This window comes from Halichoerus grypus, chromosome 7, assembly GCF_964656455.1.
Source record: "Halichoerus grypus chromosome 7, mHalGry1.hap1.1, whole genome shotgun sequence".
NCBI lineage: Eukaryota > Metazoa > Chordata > Mammalia > Carnivora > Phocidae > Halichoerus > Halichoerus grypus.
Genome location: NC_135718.1, coordinates 53,562,112 through 53,587,708, shown reverse-complemented (window position 1 = coordinate 53,587,708; position 25,597 = coordinate 53,562,112). Strand labels below are relative to the sequence as shown.

Sequence of the window (25,597 nt, the reverse complement as noted above, 5' to 3'; positions counted from 1 at the left end):
GCTGTTTTAAGTCATTAAGTTTAGAGATGGTTTGTTATACAGCAGATGAATTAATAGATAAATAAAACTCTTTCTCTATAATACATATTTTATGTACAATGTGTATAATGTTTACTTTTCCTTAAAAGATTTTATTTTTAAGTAATCTCTACACCCAGCGTGGGACTAGAACTTACAACCCTGAGATCGAGAGTTGCATGCTCCATCAGCTAAGCCTGCCAGGAGCCCCTAATGTCGTTTGTTTGTTTTTAAGATTTTATTTATTTATTTGAGAGAGAGAGCAGAGGGAGGAGCAGAGGGAGAGGGAGAGGGACAAGCAGCCTCCTTGCTGAGCCTGGAGCCTGATGCAGGGCTCTATCTCACAACCCTGAGACCAGGACCTGAGCCAAAACCAAGACTGAGCCACCCAGGTGCCCCCCTAATGTTTATTTTTATTAGTTTTTCTGAGCCATTTGAGAGGAAGCAGCAGAAATCATGACCCTAAATACTCAGGTGCGTATCTCTAATGAACCACACATCATCTTACAGAACAGTGCAGTTATCAAATGCAGGAAATACACCACTGATGCAATATTAGCAATCACTTGGCCCCCACTCATACTTTCTCAATTATCTAAACCATGTCTTTCATAGCATTTTTTTTTTCAGCTCCAGGATCGAGTTCAGGATTATGCATTGTACTTAGTGGCTGTATCAGTTATATGGAGCTGCGTAACAAGTCACTCCAAAGCTTCGTGGCTTAAAACAACCATTTTGATCATCCCACAGTTTCTGTGGGTCAAGAATCTGGATGTGGCTTAGCTCTTTTGCTCAGGGTCTCTCAGTCAAGGTGTCGGCCAGGGTTCCTGTGATCTCAGGGTTCCACAGGGATGGGATCCGCTCCAAGGCTCATTCAGCAGGTGTTGGCAGGATTTAATCGTAGCACTCTGTTGGCCCGAGGGCCTCAGTGCCTTGCCACATGGGGCTCTCCACAGGGCAGCTCTGAATTCAAGCAGACTGAGAAGGACCAGAGAGGATGTAGCAAGACAGAAGTCACAGTCTCTTATAACCTAAATTATGGCCTTTTGTAATCCAGAAATGACATTCCCTCACCTTTGCTCTATTGTATTCATTAGAAGCAAGTCGCCAGGTCTGGGCACACTCAAGGAGAGGGGACTGCACAGGGGAGTGAAGGCCAGGAGTTGGGGTCCTTGGAGGCCATCTGAGAAGCCTGCCTACCACAGTGCTCACATCCCTCTTGTCTCTTCTAATCTGGGGTGGTTTAGTTGTTTTCTTTGTCTTTGACATTTTAATATATTACAAGCCAGCTGTTTTGTCAATGTCCCTCAGTTTGGGGCCTGTGTCCTCATGATTAGATTCAGGTGGTGCATCATTTTTGGCAGGAATACTTCATACTCAACATTGTAACCTTCCCAGTGTAGCATATCGTGAGACACATGATGCTGGCGTGTCCCATGATTAGTAATCTTAACTTGGATAAGTTAAAATGGTACTCAGGCTGCCACATTCTTACCCACTCTGCCATTCTGCCTCTGGCCTGGAAAGTTCTTTTTTCAACAGGGTAAAATTTTTCAATTTTTCAAACAGGGTAAACAAAACAGTACAAAACAAAACAAGACAAAACGAGACCAAATCTCTTGGCAGAGCAATTGTGGGAAGAAGTTGAGCCTGGAAACTCTTTTAGGATGAAAATCCCCAATGTCCTGTCAGAACTTTACCCTCCCCTCTCATTTGCAACCCAGATACCCTCAACCGAAGGCCCAGGGATTGGCTGTCATGCCAGCCCAAAGGAACCTGTTTCTTTCAATTGCTGGTGCCTTCACCTAGAAAGCCCTGTTCCATCTCTGCCTTCTGGTCTGCCTGCAGAACTCCAGTCCATCTCTGAAGCCCAGGCCTGGGGTCTTCAGCTCCAAGAATAAGGCTACAGCACTGAACAACTCCAGGGACCCCCGGAGCTGTGCAAGCCTGTGATCTTGTTCTGGAGACATCTACCCCCTTACCCCCGGCCCCAGCCTTCCCTCACATAGCACACAGTATCACTAGAATTTATCGAGATATAGGTCTGTCTTCTCTGGACAGAAGGTGGGACTAAGGTTTGTCTACCTCTCTGGGCCCCCATATCCAATACGTGCTCCAGAAGTATTGGGTGAACACTGGAATTTCGCAGTGGCCGCTTGTGCTCCTCCTCTCACCCCTACCTCAGTAGCACTGTCCCTGCTCTATAATCTGGGGGTGACACAGTCCTAGATTTCAGCCTTTGCATCCCCTGAGGTGCTTATAAAGTTCTGGCAATAAAATCCCAGATTCCATGTGGTTGACCGGAAGACCTCCCTTATAAGGCCAGCAGGTGCAGTTAAATGTACCTTCTTTTTTTTTTTTTTTTTTTTAAGATTTTATTTATTTATTTGAGAGAGAGAATGAGAGAGAGAGAGAGCGCATGAGAGGGGGGAGGGTCAGAGCGAGAAGCAGACTCCCTGCTGAGCAGGGAGCCCGATGTGGGACTCGATCCCGGGACTCCAGGATCATGACCTGAGCTGAAGGCAGTCGCTCAACCAACTGAGCCACCCAGGTGCCCTAAATGTAGCTTCTTGACAGATTTGTGAGGCTCCAAAGAGGCCCTCCCTTCAGAGAAGAGATGATGGGGTCTGGAGAAACCCTTCTGATTTGGAAACTGGTTGGAGAGCACACAGACTGATTCTAGAGCAGAGGCCTGCAACCTGTGGATGAGGCCCGGGTAGCAGGAGATGTGGAGAGGGCCTCAGGATGCTTACCCAGGAGGTGACTTTAGATCTCAGTTCCCACCAAATTTCTAGTCCCCTGGAGCAGGCCACAGAACTGTTAATAATAGAACTGAAGCACCCAGTTGGGTTTTTCTGCCAAAAGAGACACTGAGGTCTCACTTCACAATCTGGAGCACTTTGCTCATATCCCCTCCAGTCCACAGTCCCAGGGGCAGCTTGGGCTGGTCCCGACCCAGATAATGAACAGGGACCTCTGACTTCCCCCACCTGTGAGGACTCACCCCTGGGGAAGGCCAGGACCATGCTCTGTTCTGTTTGGGTTTCTTTTCTACAAATGTTGAAAATGACAATGGAGGCAAGTGCAGATGTTGAGGTTTTTGCCTTTTGGGGCTTTCCTATTTCTCCTTTTCCCGGAATGACTTGTTGTTCTGAACCCTGTACTACCCCGTTAAATGCCAGGACCACCGTCTTCAAGAGGCCTGAATTAGCTTATGGCGCTAAGTGCTGAAAAGACTGAGAAGAAAAGCCTCAAGCCCAAATCAAAGCCCCGGAGCCCAGGACACCACAGGATTCGGGCAGCGAACAGGGAGTCTCTTTCAATTCCCAGCACTTCACCACGCTCCTGGTGAAGTTGGCCTTGCACCCACGAGCCGGCGCTGCCTAGCTGGGCGCTGCCCCACGTGTGGGAGGCAACCGGTCCCCACTCCTCGGCCAGCAGCACCCACCCCACCCTCCGCCGGAGACGCCAGCTGCCCAGAAGGGTGGGAAGATAACGCGAAGCCGCCCTGGCTGGTGCGCGGGGACCCCACTTCCTTCTGGCTTCCCAGGTGTCCCACTAAGGGAACTCTTGACTGGAGGCCCGAGAAGGCGGTAAGGTGGGTGGGTGACCTGTGACCGCCCAGAGAGGGTGTGCTGTGGTCTTTGAAAGCCCAGGGGACCATCATTTGGACCCCCACCCCGCCCCGGGGCCGAGAACCAGCGCAGCCAGAGGGATCTCTCGGGGGAGAGATAGGATGGCAGGCCGGTAATGGCTTGGGAGGCTCTGGCAGGGCGAGGCCGCGAGGATCTCCACGCCGCCTCTCCCCCCACCTACCCACCCCGGGGCCGGGAGCTCCTCCCAGCCTCTCTGGGAGGGGGTGGGGGAACCGAGAGGCCCCCCAGCGAGCCCCCCGGGGAGGCGGGCGGAGGTGCAGCGCCCGGAACAAAGGCCCACAGAGGGGTCCTGGAGCGCGTGGCTCCCCGGGGGCGGGGGCGGGCCCCCTCCTTTCCCCCTCCCTCCCCCCTCAGCTCCTCCCTCTCCTCCCCTCCTTCCACCTAGAGGCCCGGCCGGCGCGTAGCCCGAGCTGCGCCAACTTCGCCAACGGTTCCCAAGTTGCCGGGCGCACTGGGCTGGGAGCTGGGTGGGGTGAGGAAGGAGAGGAGGAGGAGGAGGGCTCCCCGGGCGCCTTGGACGCGATTCAGGAATCCGCCGCCGCCGCCGCCGGCCGCTCGCCGGCTCGGGCCCGGGCGGGGAGGGCGCCAGGCAGGACCGCTCGCTCGCTCGCTCGCTCGCTGCGCAGGACGGCGCCCGCCTGGCGCCGCTTCCCGCTCGGCGTGCGAACCGGCCGGGCCGGGCCGCGCCTCCCTCCCTCCTTCCCCGCCGCCGCCACCGCCACCGCCTCCGGGGAGGGCGCAGAGCCCGGGCCGCGGGGGATCAGAACCGCGGAGCCGCTTCTGACGCGTTCTGCGCAGAGGGCAAAGTTGCGAGCGGATGCTGCTGGCGCCGGACCCCAGCCGCTGACAGTCGGATCCGCCCCCGCCGGAGGAGGCTTGGCGGCAGGGGTAAGTAGGGCGCCGGCGTCCCGGAACCGCCTCCGAGGCCCGGGCAAGGCCGCCCAGCCGTGCGCCCCGCAACCTCCCCTGTCCGGGCGGCCCGCCAAACTTTGGAGGAAGAGGGGGCGAAACGGAGCGTGGGAGAGGGAGTTCCCGGCCCAGGGAAAACTCCACGCAGTCACCCGCGACCCCCAGACCTAACCCGCGCTCAGATTCACAGCTGCCAGATACTCGCAGCTCATCATCATTCAAGCCACAGACACACCGCGCACTCGCTGGGAGCACAGCCACGCCGACCCCGCACAAGCAGCAGGCCGAAATTTACAGTTCCGGGGGCGCCGGGGTTTGGATCTTTAGACCAAGCATGCCCTCCTGCCCTCAAATAAATCCACGGTCTTTGTCTGCTGCCCCTGCAGCCCCCCAGTGAGGAGCTCCCAAAGCGCGATGGGCCGGGGAAGGGCTGTCTTGTCTTTGAAAGTCGTGGCCGGCACCCCGAGGCTAGAAGTGGGGAGGGGAAAGCGAATACTGCAATCGGATCTCGGGGTTCATCAGGAGCCAGTCTGGTGTGGAAACTCGGTGTCTTGGTGATGTGTCTGGGTGTGCGCAGCCCTTCCGGAGGCGAGGCCGGGAGAGAGGAGGGAGTGATTCATAAACTCGGACCCTGCGTGCTGGGCTCTGTGAGCAGAGTAGAAAAGGCTGCAGGCCGATGCTGCGCTGCGCGGGACAGCTGTGGGGTGGCAGTGACAGGGCCTGGAGGAAAGCACACAAACCCTTCCCCCCCACACCCCCCCCAGCGGATGTGCTTCCTCAGAGGGACTTCCAGGAGGACCAGCGGAGGAGATTCCAGCCCTATATGTGTGTGTGTTCACCGGGGTGGGGGATGTTTAAGACTCCCAAGGTCACGAAGAAACCAGGGCTGTGCGGGAACCCTATTTATTTTCACTGCACCTGAAGCTGTGTTTGCTTTCAGATGCCCTGGTGTGCTGCGGCCCCAGGATGTTTCAGGGATTGTCCTGGACCTAGACCAGTGCTTGGCACATGGTGGGTACTCAGTAAGTAGTTGTTTGATGATTAATGGCACCAATAATTAATATTTGCTAAGGACTCACTATGAGCCAAGCCTGGTGGCCTCAGCTGGGTTGGAATTGGTCTTCCTGCAGAGGAGGGGGCCCTGAATGGTTCCAGGAAGCCCTGCCTGATTTGTCTGGAGAAGTGACCCAAGCAGCATGTTCCAGTGTGCCGTGTGGGCTGGCACTGGGGACTTGAATCTCATCATTGGCCTATGCTCCCCTAAGAGGGGCAGCAGGAAAGTCTCCCATGTCTACATCTGGCTAAGCAGGGGATGGTGTTTGTGTTTCTTCGTGGCTCCTGTTGGCCTGGCTGGAAATGGGTCTCATGAAGGGTCTAGGGGCTATGTCCTCCAGCAGGGGCTTGGCTCTATAGTGGCAGCAGGTGGAGGGGTAGTCACAGTCCCTGTACTGAGCATCCGGTGGTTTCCTCTGTGTCAGCTGGCATGCGTTTCCCAGAGGAGCCGAAACATCTCATGTTCCTGGAACTGGGATCAGAAGCAGTTTTGGGAGTGATTCCCTGTTGGTGTGGGATTGAGAGCGTGCAAGGATATGGGACAACCTGGCCATGGAATCACAAGGAAATGTGTCATTCCCCTGCCCCTTTGTGACTAGGTTCAGTCTGCATTTCAAGCTTCGAAATGGTCTCAGTGCTGAAATTAGCAAAGTATGTGGGCAGCACCAGAACTGTGGCCCCAGATGAGAGAGGGAGTGACCTGGACTTGGCCATCTCTAATTTCAGAGGGACTGCTGCAGCCAGTCCCTTCCCCATATCACCTTCCCGCCCTGTGTCTTCTGGGAATCAAGAGCTCTATGTACATTATCTCATTAAGCCCTACATCCCTATGAAGTTAGCGTTTTATCGCTCTTTTGCAGATTAGGAAACTGAGGCTCAGAAAAGTTAAGTAACTTTTTCAAAGGCACACAGCTAATGAGGAACAAAGCTGGGGATTTGAACATGAACAGTCTGACTCTGGAACTCATGCTCTCTCCACCATGCCAGGCTGTCTCTACGGTCCCTACTGGTTCTCCATGGCAACAAAGAAGCTACTTACTAACACTAACATGGTCCTGGGGCCTCTGACTGCAGTCCTTTTTCCACACACTCTGCCCAGACTGGGTTACACCGTGGGCCATGGGAAATCAAAGTCTGGGTGGCTCCAGGCTGCTAGAACCTTCCATGTAGGACTGGAGTCGGGAAATGATGGAGATTTGGAAGTGATTGAGGGAGATACTGCAGTAATTCCAGTGAGAGATGATTCGCTGCTTATCCGAGAAGTGGGGACAAAGCTGCCACTTGCGACCATACAAGGCATAAGTTTGGGTTTGGGAGAAATGGCCAGGCAAACATTCTCAAATGGATTACTCTATTCCTTTCTTTCTTCGGCCCTCACCAGAGTGGAAATCTGTCACACGGGATAACCAGCCCTCCCCTGCCACCTCCTGCCTGGTGGCTGTCCTTCCCACACCTGCCAGATGCCCTGAGGTGGTTTCTGGTCCCCAAGAGAGATGGGTGGGCAGAGCTGGGGTGGGGGAAGATGACACATGGCTCACCTGGTGGTCCCTAGCGAATGCTTTCCCCCACATGCCCCACAGAGGGACAGTGGTTATCGTCCCTACTTTACAGATGAGGACAGGGGGCTCAGAGAGGTGCGGTGGATGCCCAAGGTCACGAAGCTAGGGAACTGCAGGCCATGCTGCCTCCAGGCAGCCCTGTAGGCACTTAGGGGCGGCTGTGTCCTCAGTCTGGTTGGTACTCTATACCCCAGAAGGGCTGAGAGGGGTGCTTCTCACGGCTCTGCCCACCCCATCTCTGCCCAAGGTGTCCATATACAGGAAAAACTGGCAGTCTTAAATAAGGAGCAGAGGATGAGCACTACCTGGCTGGCCCCTGCCCACCTTCCCCAGGAAGCCCATGTGGGTGAGTTTCGAGAGCCTTGACAGAGCTGAGCTGTAGGTATTGGAACCCTCTCTTGCCTCCGCCACAGAGTGGGCATGCTGTCCAGGATGGAAGTTGGGAGACTGGGTGTGGGGAGAAGCTGCCCCACCCGAGGGACAGGGGCTGCTCATCTTTGCACCCTGGCTCCCTCCCAGCGTCTGAGACAGGGAAGTACTTGGGACTGTTGTCAGGTGATGGGTGAAGCCCAGGGAGGGGTCTCGGGCCTGCTGGGAAGTCATAAAGCAGCGGAGCCAAGGGAATCCTAGCCATGAGGAAACGCTCACAGAGGTCTCTGCCTGTCATGAAGTCATGCAGGAGGAAAACAGCTCTGCGTTTCATTCCTTAAACAGAAGTAAGAAATAAATGTCATCTCTTCTTCTCTGATGACTAAATAGATGATAGAATGCTGCTTGTTCTGCCTGAGCATGTGGCTTCCACGGCTGGGTGTGGGGCGGTCCCCGGCCAGCTGGACAGTTTGTTCTGTGCTTGGAGGTGGACACGCTCAGTCTTTGGCCCCATTGCCCCAGATCTGGCTGGTTGCTCCCCCGACCCCTTATCCACCACCATGGAGAGAGGGGGCAGGCAGGCCACGGGAGACCCCGACCACCAGCAACTGCACCCCCTCATTCCTCCCCCTCTTGCCTCTCCCCTCCACATTTCCCCCGCCCCCCTCTCCCCCTGCTCCACAAAGATGGCTGTGTGCTGAAGGACTGTGGGTTTCTCTGGGCCCTGAGAAATTTATCACTGGGGTTCTAGAGGACTCTCTGAAAAGGATTTGGAGGAAAGTGTGGAAAATAAATAAGCCAGTTCCCAGTTGAGCGTCTCCTGAATACCATAAGTAAACAGCCATCCTGGAGGCCAGCCCTGGAAGCTCTGTGTTGACCTCCCATGGTTACACCTGGCTCACTGGCTGCTTTTACCGGCTCCCCCCCTCCCTCCCCTCTCCCCTGTCCAACCCCTCCTCCTTGGCTTTGGGAGCCTCAAAAGTCAGGGAACACACAGGACCGGACTGCTGGCCTGTCCTTGTGCTGCGGGAGGTTGGCTCGCTGGCTGCTGGGACCAGGAGGAACATGAGGGAGGAAAGTCCGCCTAGAGTGCCGGCTCAGCCCTGCTCCACCTGAGCAAGCCTCCCGGCCTTGGCCCCACTCAGCGAGGCAGAGGGTGGTCTCCCAGTTGGTGAGTTGGACTTTGATGGTGGAGAATGGTGGGGCTTTTTCCAGTTTTGTGGCACCTGATGAAGTTTTGCATCTTAAACGTCCGTTTAGAGTCGATGGACCAAAGCTAATTTTCCCCTTTCGTGTCCTCCTCCCCACATACAAGGTGGGGCTCACATGTGAAGAAACCCTCAAAACCTGTACATTTACCTTGAAGGGCTCTCGGGACTAACTAGAATGTCAAGGTTCTTTGCTTTTGGCCGGAGTCATAGCAGATTAGGCCATATCAGCTTAGGGTGCTGGTGGTGTAAGTTCACACCAAAGGTTTCAAGGAGCTCTAGCACTGTTGAGAGTTGCTCTGTCTATAGGGTAGGAAGCAGATTCATGATAGCTTAATAACTTCAGTGCATTTAGTCGAGCCACTCTAAACCCCAGCAGTGCTTAGTGAGAAGGGAGAACCAGAGCTCTGCATGGGGGCAGTTCCCGACCGGGACCCAGAGAGTGGCTGGGGGGCCTCTCCATTGTATGTGACTGTACCGAGCTGGGTGGGCAAACTGAAACCTCTGGGATCTGGGGAGCAGGCACTGCCGGGAGGCCCTGGGTCCTGCCCCCGGCCAGGGAGCCTGTTTGTCATGCTGCTGCCAGGCTGCCGAGAGATAACTTGGGGGTGGGCTCCATAACTTGTAGCCCTGGGGGGAGAGAGGTGCATACCCGTGTACTCACAGACCATCACATCATCATGGGCTGAAATACACACACACACACACACACACACACACACACACACACACTCAGATGTGTCCCCCCACACACAAATATTTCAGTAAACAGCTGGGCACATTATATACCAAAACCTTTGTAGGCATGAGTGCGTGCGTGCACACACAGATACACAAACACAGGGACACACTCATTCCAAAAGGCAAATTATGTAATGGTTAAGAGCACATATCCTGAAGCTGGAATGCTCGCAGTCCTGCTTAGTAGCTGTGTGACCTTGGGCAAGTTACTTAACCTCTCTGGGCCTTAGTTTCTTAATCGTACTAGGTCATAGGTAATAGGGCTGTCAGTGAAGTAGTATCTGTGAGGAGTTGAGAAATGTGCCTGCACATAGAACTAGGCCAGTGTTACAAGTATTATTCACCACACACCCTCTGCCCAGATACTCAGATTCAGGTTCACAAGACTTCTCAGAGAGGCACCCACAAACTTGTCGGTGAGTGGAATCAGTCGCTTTGTACTTTCTGAGCCCTGATTCTCAGAATGTGTGCCATTTGCTGTACTAGACCTAAATTAGAATTATTAGGAAAATAATTTCATCTTCCCTCAGAAAGCTCATTATTTTAAAACAGTGTTGTTACTTCCCCCCACCCCCAGGAAGGGCGGGAATTGCTTTAGCAGCAGCGGTTTTCAAACTAGGTTCCACGGAGCCCCAGAGTTCAATGGGGACCCCGCAGAGGCCTGATGGGAGGAGGCTCCAGGCCTCTCCCCGCCTTGTCTGCTGTACACACTGGGCTTCTGAGGGAAGTTCTGGTTCAGAAGGCTCCCCAGCTTCGCCGTTTGAAAGCCCCCGTCTCCCGGTGGACCTGCTTCCCTTCTGTGTGCGTGCATGCCTGTTTACACATGCCGAGCGCGGGCGCGAGCCCACGCAGCCACCTGACATGTGGCCCCGGGCCTCCCCGGCTCTCTTCCCCACTTTCCTCTTCTCCCTTCCCCTCCAGCTGCCGCACCATCTGCAGGATTCTGGAAAGTGCTAGGGGGTCGGAGCCAAAGCAGCGCTATCTGAGGAAATATTTTGAAAACAAACTGGGCCGCCCCCCCTCCCTCCGCTGGGACTGCACCAATTTTCAGCACGACATTTCACAACTTGCATGACGCCGGGCCACAGGCACCTGCCTCTGCTCTGGACACGGCCTGGGGCCCGTTGCTGCAGGGTCAGGGACAGACGTACCTGAAGAGGCCCGAGATAGAAACCTAGCACCTGTGAGGAAGGGGAAGTCAGCCTCCTGGGGGGGGGGGATGAAGAACTGAAACACCCCTGACCCGGAAGGTGGGGCCCCCAGTCTTGTTTTCCTCCCGGCCCGGCTCCCCCTGCGTCTGCGCGTGGTACAGGTGGCCGGCGTCAGGTACACAGGAAGCACGGGCGGGGACTGCACCCCTCACCCCCTCCGGGCCCGCGCTTGCTCGGTGCTCACGGGAAGCTCGTGAGGGAGGCAGCTCGTGATTGCCGTTCTGCAGTCAGGCACACCGAAGCCCACAGGCCGCAGAGGTTGCCCGTGTCCCCCAGCTCAGGCGTGCAGAGCCCTGTCGCGCCCCGGGGCCCTGCCCTGTGCGCCTGCGTGCTGCCGTGCCTGAGGCCCAAGAGGACAGTCCCTCCATCACTGGCCGGGCCACTGCTTTGTGGCTCGGCGGCTCTGAGGAGGCTGGCTTCGGGGGTCGCCACAGCCCTGTGAGGGCACTGCGGGTGGAGGTTCGAGCCCCTGGCCCACCCCCAGGCTGACCCGCACAGGGCATTCCTGATGGTACGACAGCCTCTTCTGCAAGGCCGGCCATCTGCCCATCGCTGCTTCCCCTTGGCAGTGACCTGGGCTGCCAATCTATGGCAGCTGTGCCAGGAGAAGGGTTTTAAACTAGTGAGGAGGAGCTAGCAGATCGGGGTGTTCCAGGGAGACAGAAGCCCCGCCCCGGGGATGGTGCCGCCCTGCTCGGGATGCCGGTGGCTTCCACGGGCCCTGTGATCTTCCAGGTGGATCGTATGGCCCAGCCTCCTCTTCCCCAGCCCTCACCTTGTCCTTGCTGTTCCCTGGTCCAAGCTGTCCTCATTCCTCAGACACAGGCATCCAGCTCTCTGTAGCCTCTCCAGCCTCTCCTTCCTGCTTTTCTTGTGGCCAGCTCCCATTCAGCCTCTGGCCTCCGCTTGGGTGTCCCCTCTGGAAGCCTAGGTCAGCAGCCCTCCCTGTGGCTGTCTGCGCGTCCCCCTTGTCACACTTCACCGCGCTGCATGGCCATTGCTGCTTTCGTGGTCTGTGGTCTCCTGTGGGTAGTGAGCTCTGTGAGGCAGGACAGCGTCTGCCTTGCTCCCCTTGGTGTCCCCAGTGCGTCCACACGCCCAGTGAGTCCCCACCTGACTATGGAACTGAGAGTGATGGATGTGACATGAAGCTTCGCCGTGTAGGATAGGATAGTGTCCATCCTCCCAGGACGGGATGCTCCCCTTAGGGAGCAGTCAGAGTGTGGGGGGGGGCGGTGGGAGGGGAGTCGTGGTGAGTTGGAGGAGGCAGCTGATGTGGACCAGAGGCTTTGTGTGGGACTGGGTGGAAACAGGAGAGTGGGACCCTGGGCACGTGACCTGTCTCAGTCATTATCCTATGCGCTGGGCTGGGCTGGGGTCCTGACAATGGGCCTGAAACCTTCTGAAGGCCCCTTTGAATTAGGTGGGCCGGGGGGGTGGTTGCACTCTGGGCCCTGCTGCTCAACCCCATCAGCAAGTGGTTCTCAGTCCTGTCCCCTTACGGAAGGATGTCTGTCCAGCCCGTCCAGCCCCTCCAGGGTTCAGACCTGCCCCCCAGGCAGTGCAGGCCTCCTGTGGCCGAATCCTTTCCCCTGAGCAGAGAGAAGGAAGCCCAGCTGGCAGGCTGCCTCGGGGGGCTGGTTCCAGCTACAGCCCTTGAGCCATTCTTGCAGAAGTAGCGGGGCCCCCGAGTGCTCGATTGTCCTCCCCACCACCCAGGGAGCACACATGAGGTGCTTCAGCCCGGGCCTCGCCTGTCCAGGTACTGCATGCCTGCTCATGCCTGACACTGCACAGGGTGTCCTAGGGGTAGCAGAAGGTGCCCCCAGGCTAGAAAGGGAGAGGAGACGTGGGCACAGATAAGTACCTTTGAGTCCAGCTGTGATGAGCCCACACAGGTGGACATGAGGGAGGACAGCGGGAGGGCTTCATGGACGAGGTGGGCATGCAGGTGCAGGGAGGGAGACTGGGCAAAGGCACAGGGTGGGAAGGCTCAGCTGGAATGCAGAGAAGGGCGAAGTGTAATTTGTAGGGTGCATGAAGACCGGAGATGAGGCAGGATGGAGCTGTGGTTGCAGTGTGCAGGCTCTAGAGGTGGGCTGCTTGCAAGGAAAGGGAGCCCTGCTCCTCACCTGCTCTGTGACTGTGGCCAAGGTGCTTCATCCCCCTGTGCCTCAGTTTTCTCATCTGTAAAATGGAGATGCTAACAATACCCACCACATGGGGGTGATAGAAGAAGAAAATGTGTCCCTATACAAGTGTTCGGAGCAGTGCCTCATATACTGTAAGCATCAGGAAGAATGAGCTACTATTCTTATTTTTTAAATAAACACAGCTAGAAACGTCAATTGAGGTCGTGTCGAGGCTCTTGAATGCCATACTTTCCATTTGCTAAGCCCCTGCCGTGTGCCAGGTAGTTACAGACCGTCTCACTAAGCCCCATACAGCCCAGCAGGGTTGTTAGCCATGTGTCTATTTTCCAGATGAGGAAACTGAGGTTCGGAGAGGCAGGTTAACCCACCCCGGATCACTCAGCCAGGAGGAGTGGGGGGCAGTAATGAAATCCAAGTCTCCCTGGCAGTTCGGTCTGTCCGTGTGGAGATTGGAGAGACATGACAGTACCATGGGGGTCACAGCCCAGAGCGGCACCCGGATGCTGTAGTCATGGGCCCCTGGGGCAAGGAGGGCAGGAGGGGACAGGGAAGGAGAGAGACCCTGCCAGCCCGGAGGGCACGGAGACAGGGAGCCCTTGAGACCATAGCACACAGCTCACCATTCACAGCCAGGCGCACCACTGAGTCATTCTGGGAAAGCCTGACATCACTGAGCCTCACTGTCTGCTGCCTACCTGCCGGTCTGCCCTCTGTGGGCCCCTGGTGACCGTGTGCCCAAAGTCCTGCTAGGGACCCCCCCACCCCGGGGAGCAGGGCCACGGCAGCTTTCTGGCTTCCTGTCCTGGCTTCTCCTTCCCGGCTGCTGTTTCCTACCTTGCCAGAGTTCCCTTCCCTGCCTGGGGTCCCCACCACACCCCTTACTCATAAGCTCAGCTGTGGCAGAGCTTCTGGAAGTGGTGATAGGCATGAAGAACTTCCAAAGGTACATCCTTGCCAGGCCTCTGATTGGAATTCTGGGCATTCCAGTGTTGGAATCACTTTGAAAAAGTAAAGCCTGGATGAGCTATGTGCCCAGCACTATGCCAGGTCCCAAAGGCCTCTGCCTTCCTGGTAGGTACAGTTGAGTACTTGAGAGCTCTTTATGTACTAAGCATCCTCAGGCTGGGTGATTTATTTGCATCAGTCTGATTGCATAAGGTACCCATTTACAGATGCCAACGCTGAGGCCCAGAGAGGTTAGGTGACTTGTCCAAGGTCACACAGCCAGATTCAAATCCTCAGCTGTCCAACTATAGCTGTGCCTATGCTCCACGATCCAGCTGCAAAATGAAGCCACCAGAGAGTCGTAGGAGCTAGGGTGTATGAACCTATGCCTGCCAAATGGTGTGGTGCAGACAGGAAGTGCCAGGAGAGTTTTCATCTTTCAGTGTGAATCACTCCCCAGAGTTTCTTGAAGATGGTGGATCTCCAAGGAGGTGGCAGAGAGCCCCCAGGTTCTTGGCCATGCAGACCCTGCTGATGTGGCCATTTGGGGTGAAACTCACCTCTCTGGAAGGAGCACAGGGGTTTGGGGGCGCCCGTTCTGTTTTTGGTGGGCTGGACCTGGAAAAGGAGTGTGAGTCAAGAGAGGGGCCAAGTGCCAGGTTCCTCAGCCCCGTCTGCAGGCGTGGGATGCCAGCTCCGCCCGCCCCAGCCGCCCCAGCTGCCCCAGCCGCCCCAGCCGCCCCAGCCGCCCCAGCCGTGAGGAGGGGCCAGGGCCCAGCCCTGTGCTAAATGGTGCCCTCACCCTCCACAACCTCACGAGGGAGGCATGGTTAGCCCCCTCATCTTCCAGGTGAGGACACTGAGGCTTATCGAGGTTTTCTGGCTCACCTGAACTCCTCTGGCCTGAAAGGGGAGAAACCGAGACTGTTAAGTCTTCTCTCTGCAAGGACAGGAGGAGGGAGGAGCTAGTCTCCCCTCTGACACCGGGTAAGGCCAGCTCTGTTCTCAGGCTTGCATTTCCGAATCGTTCTGCAGTCACTGGGTCGCCGTGTGGCCGTGTTGCCGTGAGAATGACCCTCTGGGGTGAGAGAAAAGCTCTGATTTCCCTTGGGCTGAGTTACCATTTTTCCAGGAGCACTTTTGAAGCCGTAGGGGCCCTCCTCAGGCTTCTGGGCTGGGCCCTTCTCCCCCCCCCCCCCCCCCCCCCGAGAGCCAGCCCCACCTTAGTGGGCCTGGCCTGGAAACAAAGGGCCTCCACGAGATACCTGGCTTAGGTGATTACCCGGCATGTGACTCAATGGACAGGTGCCGGATTCTCAGGGGTCTCTCATCCCCTTTTTAATGCCCAAGCCCCAGGTTAGCCCAACTCCAGGTGCCCTCTCCACAGATATGTGGGGATCCCCCAGGGTTCCATGGTCTGCAGGGTGGCTCCTCCTGACCCTGTCCCCCCTTAGCCCCCAGAAGTCCCCAGGCTTCAGGGGTGGCCATCCCCCCACACTCAGAAGGGAGGGGACCCAAACCAGTTACTCCCCTCAACCACTACAGGAATAATTTCTGGAGAGTTGTCGCTTTTCTTGCAGGGAAAGTAGACTGTCAGTTTGACTGTAGGGGCAGTTTTGCTTCTCATTGCCTCCAGATTTTCCCTTCTGGCTTTGCCTCAGCTTCAATTCAAAGGCCTGTTAAAATGACTTCCAAAAGGAGAGTCTCATCTCAAAAGAACTTTGCCTCTACTTCTATAGGTAGAAAACTGATACCTGCTTTTAATTTCTTTTTTTTTTTAGTTTGACTAAATTTTATAAATTAAGTAATACATGCCCATGGTACACAATTGGAAAGGTACAAATGGATATAAGGTAAAAGGCACAAGCTGGAGAGTAGCTGTCCCGGACAGTTAGTGTGACCCCTGCCCGGGGTCATTGCTAAGCCAGTGAGTGCTCCCTCCCAGTGAGTGCTGGCTGCCACATCCCAGCCCCCGCAGCAGTCACCTTGGCCTCCACCCACGAGACACAAAGGCCCCCACATCCCTCAGCCCCTGCAGCCCCGGCATGGCCCCTTAGCTTCAGCTTCCAAGGGTGGCATTGTCCTGCATTCCCAGCTGCCTCTTCTCCATTTTCCCCTCTTGTCTGGCTGGGCTGGGGCCTGCAGCTGTGGCCTGTGGGGTCAGGGCCCCACGCTGGTGATCTGACCGGACATACTGCCTCTTGGCCAGACTGACTGCAGGTTCAGAGTCCCCTAGGTGTGGGGGCTCACACAGACAGGTCCACCCTTCTCCACTGCCTTCCCTGGTGAGACTGAGTGTGACCTGGGCCTCCCCTGCTCCTCCCCCCCACCCCCCCCTTCCCTCCCTCCCTCTGCATCCTTCCCCTCTTCCCTCCTTCTTTCCTGACATATGTATGTGGTGCTGTAGAGCAAATGGTAACTCTAATTCCTAAGAATGGGGCAAGTCAGAGAGAGAAATAGTGCCAGGAGAGCAATGTGCTGGAGATTTGATGTCAGCAGACCCTGCCCTTCACGTCTTGGCCTTGCATCTCCGACTGGGTGACCTTGGGCAGGTTGTTTAGCTTCTCTGAACCTTACTCTCTCATCTGGAGAATGAAGGTGATCGTGGTGGTAAGAATCCAGGCTGGGCACAGGGCTGGCTTGAGGACCAGGAGGAGCAAAAGGGCTTCCTAAGGAGGAAAGGGCGACAGATGTGTGTGTGGGGGGGGGGAGGTGGGCAGTGCTGTTCCTCTGGGAGACTGGTTATGGCCTCGGGCTGGATCAGGGAGGGCTCTGGGGACACTTGGGGTTTGGGCTCAGCTTTAGGGCAGACTTTGGCCAGGCCCGATGGCCTCTTAGGCAGCTTGGCCCCTGGGCTAATGGCTGCCTGCCCTCCTGTGGAAATGCCTTTTCTTCTATTTCCACCCGGAAATGAACCCTCAGCTTTGTTGTTTTTTTTTTTTTTTAAGTAATGACTTTACAGTTTTTATAATAGTGATAGATGCTTACTATGCAAAATTCAAGTAAAATGAACAAATACAGAGAAGAAAGCAACAACTCACTCCTCAGTTCCACCGCCCAGATGTAATCAGTTAGTTATTTCGTGCACATATATACATAGAAGAGGGGGCGGTAGAGAGGCAGAAAGTTTTATAAACATGGGAAAATGCACAGTTGAGTTTAACTTTTAGGCCAGCGTTCTAAGGAGGCTGTGTGCCCCAAAGCAGCCCCTCTCATTTGTTCCCCGTGTCCATGAGGGCATTGTGGTGGGAGGAGGACCCATACACTCTGCTCTTTAAAACCTCCTGATAAAGACCAGTTACAAAAGGGGAACCGGTTGAAGTCGGTACATACCAGCTCCAGAACAGTGGTTTCCAATCTTTGGACCAAAACCACAGACAAAGATACATACCCGGAACTGAAACAAAAGTCTTATGAAGCCCATATGTATCTTCATCACACATGACACACACTGATATTTTCAGTTCTATACCATTCTGTTGAACTTTATAAAAAAAAAAAAAAAGCTTGTCGACCTACCAAATTGATTGCAAGCTGGAGTTTGAAAAATATTGCTCTAGAAGACTGATTTTCAAACTTTACACCAGACTCACCTGGAGAGCTTGTTGGCAGCTTGCTGTGCCCACCCCCCTGAGATTCTGGTTGAAGAGGTCTGCGGAGGGGCCTGAGAATGTGCATTTCCACCAAGCTCCCAGGTGCTCCTGCCTGCTGCTGGCCCCGGACCTCACTCTGAGATCCGACCTTCCTAGATTGTTTTTTAAAGCACTGTACTTCCCGCCAGAGACTTCCAGAGGATTTGCTTTATTCAACAGGTGAGAATCGCTGATGGCTAACACAAGAATTTGGGTCTCTGACATTTTGAGGGCGTCGGTCAGGCACTTTCTTCAGGATCTTTAAACACCGCTCTCCTGAAGTCCAGTTCACACTATGTCTCCAGTGCCGAATGCAGAAAAGGTCTGGGAAGCAAAGGGACATTTATGCCCAACCCTGGTTGAATACCTGCCTCTTAAATCCCAAACCCACAGAACATAAAACCCTCCCAGCCCTTTTGATAACACCGTTCCTCTATAGGCAATGAAAGGTGCCATTTACCATGGAGATTTCACCTCTTCTGGTTTTTTAAAGGGAAGAAGGCAAGTCAAGCATGACCACCCCATGGGGAAAGCTGTTTCCCTCACTCTGGTTGGGGTCTGCTGGGTTTCATTGGCTGTCCCTGGATCCCCAGCTTTCCCTGGAACCTCTTCCTGGCATGGCAGCTGAGCACGTGCAGCAGCACCCGGGCTTGCCTATGTTTTAAGCTGCCTCTGCTCCTCCAGCCAGGGAACTCTCAGCCCCCACTCCTAATCCTCCCCCTTCATAGCCGTGGGGCCCCCTCCCCAGCCTTGCAGTCCTCTAGAAGCCAACCCTCAGCTGGGAGCAGCCTCGTGAGGGAGGGAAGTGTTAAATGGGCACAGAGCTCCTCTGTTCCACTAACAATGGCCCGTTGATGACTGGATTCTGCCCAGGGCGGCCCCCCTTGACTGGACTTAGGGGAGGAGGAAGGACTCCAAGCCCCCCTCCCCCAGGCAGCCATTTCTGGGTGTGAAGTTGATCCCAGTCCTCGGCCTCTGCCGACAGAACCTCATTCTTCAGGCCCTGAAGCAACAGTGAGAAACCCACTCACCCCTCCTGTCCCATCCCAGGGGCAGTTCGAGGCCCCAGGAGTGATTCAGTTCCATGTAATTCAACAAACATCTACTGGGGAGTGAACCGCAGGCCCTGATATTTTGTAAAAGCTCTCAAAGGGATTCTCATTCGCAGCTGGGGGTTAAGCCTCCTGGGCCTCCTATTGGTTAAACATTGTGCTTGCTGAGCACGGAACTGGTAAGTCCCCATTTCATGAGGGAGGTGCTCGTGGGAGGCTGAATACTGGCTCCCCGAAGATGTCTACACACGCACTCCCCACACCTGTGGATGTGTTACTTCCCAAGGTCAAGGGACTTTGCAGTGGAACTAAGTTAAGGATTTTGAGATAGGAAGATGACCCCGGATGATCTAGTGGGCCCACCGTCAGTATACAGGTCCTGAGAGGAGGAGGATTTGACGACAGAAGAGGAAGAGTGATGCCTGAAGAAAGAGACTCAGCCAACCATTGCTAGCTTGGAAGATGGATGAGGGGGCCACGAGCCACGGAAAGCAGGCAGCCTCTAGAAACTAAGCTGCAAAAGTCAAGGAAGCAGATTCTCCCCCTAGGGCCTCTAGAAGGAACGCAAGCCTGTGGACACCTCGATTTCAGTCCAAACTGATCTTGGACTTCTGACTTGCAGAACTCTTCAGGTAATAAATACATGTTGTTTTAAGCCACTGAGTTGACGGTTACCACGGCTACAGGGAAGGAATACAGGGCTGTTGCTAACTCTGCTTTACAGATGCGGCACAGAGAGGTGAGGCAGTCAGCTGGGGTCACACAGCTCGTGAGTGGCAGAGCTGGAGCAGGAAGAATCCCTCACTCGGGGTGCTCCTCCACCCCACCGCACTGCCCCTCCTTGCAGCCTGACAGACAGACAGACGTAGGTCCGAAGCGCCCCACCCCCGCCCCGCCGCCTTTTCCTGTGTCCTTTGTTAATGGTGGGGCCCAATCCGCCGAGAGGGGAGGATGTGGGGATGGGCTGGGCAGGTGGAGGAAAGCTAGGGTGGGCCGGGTCGTCCCCAAGTGGAATGCCACATTCGAACTCGATTCTGGAAGAGCGGAGCCCGCGGGCACTGTCCCCCATCTCCTCTGCCGCCTGTCATCACGCTCTCAGGGCCACTCTGCCCCTGGGATCTGGCCCACGGCCACACGCCAGCCACAGGCTTGGGCAGGAGCAGCGTTCTGCTCGCTGTCACCCGCAGCCAGCAGCAGCTGCTTATCTGGGCCAGCCAGCAAGCTCCCATTTCCTGGGAGGCCGGCAGTGGCCTTGTGCCTTCAAAGGGCGTTTCTTCCCAGACGCCAAGAACCTTGTGTGTGAGTGAGGTCACGTGTGTCTCTTGGAGGCGTGTGAGACAAGCAGAGGTCTAGAGAGTTCTCCAAAGTCACACAGCAAGGAGGTGACCGGTCCTGGCCCACGAGTTCCCGGCCGGAACTCTGAGCTGCCCGCTGTCGTGCGGCTCCCAGGCTTTGGTTAAACCTGCTTGCTCACTGATACTGTGTTCCTGAACCGTGGAGCCGACTGCCTGGGTTCAAAACCCAGCTCTACCTTGTGCCTGAGGGCAGGTGTTTGGCCTCTCCTTGCCCTAGGTGGGGGTGGTGGTTAGTAGCTAGGAGGGTACTGCCCCACCGTCCTCATTGGGTTGTGTTGTGGACCAAATAACATTCACGGTGTGTGAAGTGCTTGGAAGTGCCTCGTTCATCACGGTCATTGTTAGCTCCCCTAGGGCAGGGACTGTGTCTGTCCCTCCCTCTGCTGCCAGTGCCTCGGTCCCTCCATGGCCCAGGGCAAGTACTCTGCAAATGAGTTGACTTGTCCTGCGCAAGCTTTTATCATCCAGAGGCTCGCTAGGTACTTTCCCCAGACTTCTAACTTTTCAAGTTCCCCCTTTGTTCAAACCCTCCTCCTGCTCCTTCTTGCCTGGGAGCTGCACAATGGCCCAGAAGCAGCCTGAACCTTGCTTCGCCCCTTGGTAAGTCCCTGGGGCAGTTCAGAGATAACCCAGAGGTCCCAGGTTCTCACCATTGCCAAGGCCACGCCTGGCCGACCTGCTGAGCTCTCCGGGGTCTCTGGGCCTGGTGGCAGCACTGTTCGCACACCGAGTCTTGCATGGCCTCACACGGACCCTGTGCCTACTCCCAGCATCTCTCCTACTTGGAGCCCATGCCAGGCCTTCCAGCTGATGGGAGGGGGGCGGGGGGGCGGGTCACAAACCATGTGGGTCCGTCAAGTCCCGTCCCCCTTTCTCTTTCCCCTGCTGTGAGGATGGGGCTTCCTCATCCTCACTCAGCCTCCCCCACAAAAAGCCCCCAAGCTTATCCTTGCACATGAATAGACCCCAGGGGCATGGCCAGTTATGGTTCTACAGAAAGCCAAACTCAGGGGTCCAGTTTGGATTCAACTAGTTCAGTCTTCTGCCCCAGGAAGGCCATTTCTGCTCAGTCTTACTACCTACCTCCAGCTATATTTCCAAAGTCCTCTTTCAACCCCGCCTCTGTGTTAAGAGCCAGTTTCCCTTCCTTCTCTTTTCAGTTAAACTTTGTACATTTTTTAAGTTCTTCTTTTAATTCCAGTGAGCTAACATAGAGTGTTATATTCGTTTCAGGTGTACGATATAGTGATTCTATAATTCCATACATCACCCAGTGCTCATCATGGCAAGTGCAGTCCGTCATCCCCAATTTTTAAATGTTTTCAGTTTTGAGATAATTATAGATACACATGCAGTTTTGGGAAATAATACAGAGAGACCCCATGCACCCATTATCCAGTTCCCCTTGTGGTAACATCTTAACAAAACTCCGGTCCAGGGTCACAGCCAGGGCACCCACACTGACTGACACAGTCAAGATAGAGCACCACAGAGCTCCCTCATGGTGCCCTTTTATAGCTGTAACCACTTCCCTCCCGCCCCCACGCCTTCCTTAGCTCCTGACAGTACTGATCTGTGCTTCTGTCTTTACAATTTTGTCATTGCTAGAATTTTATATAAATGGGGTCATGCAGTCTGTAACCTTTGGAGACTGGCTTTTTTCACTCAATACCCCTGACATTCATCCAAGTTGTGTGTAGTACTCCAAGCACAGAAAGGTGTGGAATCTCCTGAGGAAGGTCAGTAAGTAGGATAGAGCAGGAAGGGGATCCTGGGCTTATGCACTGAGAGCTTTTTCCTACCCAGCGATCCCAGAAATGCTGTAGTAGAGTTAATCTTCACAAAGGTGCAGAACAAGATGGGAAAGCTGTGTGACCATATTGAAAGGCACCCCCGGTCCCCCCACAGCTGCCACTGGCTCCTCCTGAACATGTTCACCTCTGATGCACCCGTATGCACGCATACATACTTACACACATTTCTGGTTGAATGGTGGCAGGTCAATCAAACTAACAAAAGCCCACAAATGAGCACAGAATTTTGTAATAATGAGCGTGACCAAAATGGAAATAATAGGGCACATGAGGAATGAGGGAAGGAAAGAATTCCATGGCCCAGAGATTCCTAGCCTTCTTAGGCCGCTCCCCCTAAAGTAAGAATGGCCAATATGTGACGCATGTGTTGACCCTTCCCCATCCTACACACATGGCAGACATCACTAATCAAACACCACATTCTTTTCTCTCGGAAAACAAGCTTGACTTCAGTCTTCTCACAGTGCTCTAGGCAGTCAATACCAATCTATTGGCTTTGGCTCATGGGTTGAGGATTGTTTGCTGTCCGCAGCTTAAGCGCGTTCTTTGGGTCAAGATGCTGGAAACCTGGTACAGTCACCATCTTTGTCAAGCTCCCTCTTGTGCTGGGCTGTTTATCACAAAGCTTCTTAGGCAGACTTGGTCATTCAAGTAAACAGTAAGCACTAACTGTATACAGGGCAATGGATTAGAGCACAACTCCATATACTCTTTTTATTCTAGTTTACTTTATAAGCACTTCCTTTAAAAAAAAAGATTGATTTATTTATTTGAGAGAGGGGGAGAGTGTGAGCAGGGGGAGGGGCAGAGGGCGAATCTTAAGCAGGCTCACACTCAGCACGGAGCCCAATGTGGGGCCGGATCCCACAACCCTGAGATCATGACCTGAGCTGAAACCAAGAATTGGATGCTTAACTGACCGAGCGACCCAGGCTCCCCTATAACCACTTCCTTTTCTTTGGAAAGAGTATTAAATAAACATGATAACAAATTCAAACAATACAAGAAGGTGTATGTGAAAAATGGGTCCCCATTCCCACCCCTGTTTCCCAGTTCCCCTCAACCACTCTTGCCAATTTCTTGTTTTCCTCTCCGGAGGTAGTCTGTGTACCAGCATGTGTGTGTGTCCACCCCGATTTTACACAGATGTTAGTAGACTCTGCACACTCTTGTCCCTTGTTTGTATCACTCATGTCTTGAACAGCATTTCCCATCAGCCCATACAGAGCTGCCTCTTTCTTTTTAACCACTGCAGAGTACTGCACTGACAAATGTGCCATCATCTGTCTAACTAGTTTTTTGTTTGGGTTTTTATGTTTGTGCCTCTTAACAGACATTTAGATTATTTTTGGCCTTTTGCAGTCGTGCATGGTTTCCTGTTGTGTGTGGCCTTATTGTGACTTTGCTAGTGTATCTACAATTGCTGGGTTAAAGAGCGTGCATACTTAGAATTGGGATGGTTTTGCCAAACTGTCCTTCAAAAAGGACCCACTCCCATCAGCGTGACAAGAGGATCCCGTGTTTTAGTTAGGACGGAACAGGCCATGCTGCAGTTATAGACCCCCAAATCTCAGTAGCTTCGCCCAACAAAGGCTTATTTTGCCCTTGCACCACCTCTGACGCATGTAGGGGGGCTCTCCTGTCAGCAGCTCGGGATCTGGACTGAGCCAGCCGGAACCTGTGGTCTCCAGTGTGGCCACAACGAGAGAAGAGAGGGCCTGAGGAACGTGTGGGATCATCTGGAGGACCAGGCCTCGAAGCGGCTCACGTCACTTCCACCCACATCTCACTGACCCGCACCCGGTCATATGCCTCCACAGGCTGGGGAAGGCGGAGGGCGTGCGGGCACTTGATGAGCACCGAGTGTTTGCCAGCCTGCCAGTCGTTTCTCCCTAACGTTACCTGCACAGTAGATCACAGAAGATGTTGTCTTTCAATCTGATGGGCATCATGTATCATTTCGATTTACCCTCATACGCTTTCCTTAGGCAACTGGCCTCAACCTTCTGCTACGTTCACACTGAAGACACACTCCAGGGGCGCCTGGGTGGCTCAGTTGTTAAGCGTCTGCCTTCGGCTCAGGTCATGATCCCAGGGTCCTGGGATCGAGCCCTGCATTGGGCTCCCTGCTCAGCAGGAAGCCTGCTTCTCCCTCTCCCACTCCCCCTACTTGTGTTCCCTCTCTCACTGTGTCTCTCTCTGTCAAATAAAAAAATCTTTAAAAAAAAAAGACACACTCCAGGGGCTTGCCCAGATTTTCCCAGAGCCCAAAAAACATTTTGTGGGGAAGCCCTGAGACTTTTTTTTTTTTTTTAAGTTTTGGCTCTTATTCATAAAAATATATAAAGGCATGTGAGTAATAATATAAAATTAGCCGTGTAAAGATCTTTGCCAGCTGTGGTATGGAATGGATTGGCAGAGGTTCTGTGCAATTTCCTAAGCTCTCCGTAACTCCACCTCCACTCTCATTCAGGAAAACACATGCCACATGGGGGAGGGGGGCTATAAGAACCTTGCATCAGTTGCAATTCTTTTCAAAACACAGTTTTGGAGGGAGGGGTCTCAATGTTTGATGACTTCACTGTTCTTAGTAACCTTCGCCATGAATTATAATCTGCAGTGTTTTGTTCAGTAAAGGGCCTCATGGGCTAAATGAAAGGCTTGGAGGATGGGCGTACAAGGCACATGTGCTCGAATGGAGGGCTTATGTAAGAGTTGGGGCTGGCATTGCAGGGTGAGGTCAGACTGTAGAATGTCAGAGAAAGAGGCGGCGAGGAATTTCATTCGGTAGCCAGTAAGGATCCTGTAAAGTTGGGAGGGCAAATCAGTTTTATCTCACAGGACAAGGCTAATGGATTGGTGCTGCAATGACGTTTATGAGGCTACATCCCAGTCTCAGCTGAAGAGAGGACATTGATTAGTGATGTCTGCTCCGGGCACAGGACTGCTGAGTGGTGGTGTATGCGCCATGTATTTGCCAGCCCTGTAATGAAGCTTCTTAAGTGGGCTAAGCTATGAGAGTCAGAGTGATAAAGGAGGGCAGGGCCATCACTAACCTGGGGGACAGGAGACCCACGTAGTAGTTGGAGTTTTGTCTCCATGCACTGGTATGCCTTGGTCTCTCGGAGCCTGAATTTCTATAGATAAAAAATGAGGAAGGGTCGGTAAGAAAATTTCCAAGTGCTGACATTCTGCAGTGTTAGGACAAGAGCCATGTTTTTTCAGGGCCCACGGGGTGGTATACAGGACACCTTTCTTTTGGACGTCCTGGACACCAGCTTCCACTTGGGGCCCTGACTGGGCAAAGCCCAGAGTGGGGGTCAGCTCCGACCCGGCCGAGGGCCCCAGGTTCAGTGGGAGAGGTGCTGGAAGGGCCTTCGCTGACAGCAAGGCCTGGGACTGTTCTCTGGGGCCCTGTATTTCATGCACCTGTTGGCTCTGGGATTTACACAGGATGTTTTGCTCATAGGACTGAGCCGGCCCTGATAAAGTGACTCTCAAATGGGGGTAGAGAGTGTGTCCCAGGCGGAGCTGATGCCCTGAGAGTCTGTGGCAGCCCCATCCCCACCAGGCTGGCCCTCAGCCCTGTCGTCCACCTCGTGGCGGTGGCCCACAGCTTCTCACAAGCTCTTGGATGTCCGTTGCCGCTCAGGTGAGACACACCTTTACCTTTGGCTGCTTCTCCAATGTCTCTGTCTTGGCTGAGGCTGGGCACATGCCCATAAGGAGGTCCTAGAGGGGTTTGTTCTTGGGAGAGGAAGCTGGAGTGCTGCAATGTGAGCAAGCTTGAGGAATAAGGACGCCCCGAGCTGCGCAGGGGACCATCAGCCAGATACTCCTTCACTTCCTCACTCTCTTTTCTTCCTTCACTCACTGGTTTGTCCAACAGCCCCTAGGCATTTACTCTTCTATCAGACACTGA

The 25,597-nt window shown here is 54.3% G+C and overlaps 1 protein-coding gene and 1 long non-coding RNA gene across 11 annotated transcripts in view; one reads left to right on the top strand and one right to left on the bottom strand.

Annotated features, from left to right (window-relative positions):
• Positions 1-4,045: 4,045 nt before the first annotated feature.
• The window catches only part of CHST3 (carbohydrate sulfotransferase 3), a 33,366-nt gene continuing 11,814 nt past the window's right edge, over positions 4,046-25,597 (top strand). For 8 of the 10 annotated variants that reach the window (XR_004914661.2, XR_013449745.1, XR_004914658.2 and 5 more), the window contains exon 1: positions 4,046-4,562. The gene's annotated coding sequence lies outside the window, so the exon portion shown is untranslated. Of the gene's footprint in view, positions 4,563-17,016; positions 19,139-25,144; positions 25,328-25,597 lie in introns of those variants that run through there. The other 2 variants (XM_036083905.2, XM_078077621.1) reach the window with 2 other exon arrangements.
• On the bottom strand, positions 11,509-14,769 carry LOC144382466 (uncharacterized). Its single transcript, XR_013449449.1, has 3 exons — positions 14,711-14,769; positions 14,383-14,440; positions 11,509-11,747 (listed from the first exon to the last, which is right to left on the bottom strand). It is a non-coding gene; the product is annotated as an uncharacterized LOC144382466 (long non-coding RNA).